The following is a 1,884-nucleotide window of genomic DNA, read 5'->3' as shown; positions in this document are numbered from 1 at the left end:
GCCGCACATCCGATAAATTGAACAGCATCGTGCAATTTCGTACGACCCGCGGCTGTCTGAAGTGAAAAGCAGTACTAAAAGTATTAGAGATACGGTGACTGTCACGAGGTAAAAATCGTAATTGTGTTCTTTCATCTTAAACGTTTGCTCAAGTTGTAAAATCGTATTGCACTTCGGTGTACTTGTAATGGTTTTGTGGTGATTGTATAGGTACCGACATATCGTTATAATAAAATGATTAAAATGGAAGGATCCGAGCTTTGCGCAAGTTGCTAGCCATATATCAGAGAATATTGACAGTTTGATTTGAAAGATATTAACACTTATATATAGTATTAGTCTGGATAACAATTAGTATTAGCGCATATATTTAAGTATATGCGCTGTTTAAATAAAAAAATAGCAGGGTTTAAAACACACTGAGATTCGTTTTGCTCTTTTGGGTACGCTTTTGGTAAAAGAATACGAACCAAATCTTTGTGTGTATTTGAGAACTGACGCTTATATCCAAAGCTTTACCTGTTAAAAGTGCACGGATATGGTGTGTTTCGCAACAGGGACACTCGTAAGAGAGTCGAACGTTGTGCTGATTCTTTAGGCTACGCGGAGAGCGCTGTATCATCCAATACCAGGATTCAAGGTTTGGATCTTACCATAGGTAGGGCGTTGAGTACCATAAATCATAGATTGACCGGGGCACAAAAAAGAGTTGAGTGCCACGTATGTCCTGACAGCAGATAAGCCGGTCGTGAGATCTGTCTCTGCTAAGAAGCACTTAAGAGGGCTAGGGGACAGCTACAATTGCTTTGTGCTGAAAATGAGATTGTTACGATTATCTAACCAGGAGGATATTGCCTGGTACCAGGGGCAAAGCTCGAAAGACAAAATATGTAATAATCTCAGGATGAGATGTATAGAGACACTGAAAAGCAATCGTAAGTCGCAGTTCAGAATTCAGCTCGTCTCAGACTGGAAGTAGCAACGGTATGTCGTGGTCCAAGAGTTGGACGGTCAATAGCAATTGATAACTGTTGACTCCTGTGAGACATCCCTCACTTAATGCTGACATTCTGTGTCAGAAGAAAAGGTGATACCAAGCGGCAAATTGTGCATGCTTATAAGAAGCACTATTTTGATGCGAATTACAATTAATGGAAGGATGTGCTGAAATATAGTCACTTGCGGTACTCATAGCTATAGTAGGCATTAAACTACTGCTCATGAGCAACTGTGTTGTCTTTTGTACTGCTGTAAATACACTTTGCGAGCTGCCTTGTGAGTCGCTGGTTATATCACAGGAATTATCAATGCGCCAGCAATATTCACTTATTATATGACGCAGTCGTCTAGCCTATGCAAACATAATATTCGTCCGTAGTTGTGTAGAGTACGAAAAGTCAAGTGAGTAGAACTGCATTAAACACATGCGAGCAATGATCGAGTGAATGAGAGTATATAAGATGATTGTCGATATTGATATGTAAGTTGCTGACGTAGACAAGACTATCTAGTTTCTGGTAGATTAATCAAAAAGTATGTCGGTCCGGCAGAGACAAGTGCAATTGTGGATTGAAAAATTTTTTTGTCCTTAAGTGATACGAAGAAGTGGTCAAGCTTGATTTGCTAGTCTAACAAGTAAAGTTTAAATAACACTGAAATGGCCTGATGCTGGCCAATTCTACCTAGGTTTGGCCATTCCACGCCATCCGAGGCGCTTTGCCTTTGTTATGGGCTGTGCTTAACTCCAAATAAAACAAATTTGGCATGAACGCGTGACCGCGTTTGACATCGCCTGCTTTAAGCGGCAAAAATGAAAAACCGTGGTCAAAGAAAACTTACTTGCTTTAAGTACGCTCTTGGCAAGCTAAACGTACATCTAAGCAC

Source organism: Plasmopara halstedii (genome assembly GCF_900000015.1).
Source record: "Plasmopara halstedii genome assembly, contig: Scaffold_110, whole genome shotgun sequence".
Lineage (NCBI taxonomy): Eukaryota > Oomycota > Peronosporomycetes > Peronosporales > Peronosporaceae > Plasmopara > Plasmopara halstedii.
Note: the sequence above shows the minus strand (reverse complement) of the source record.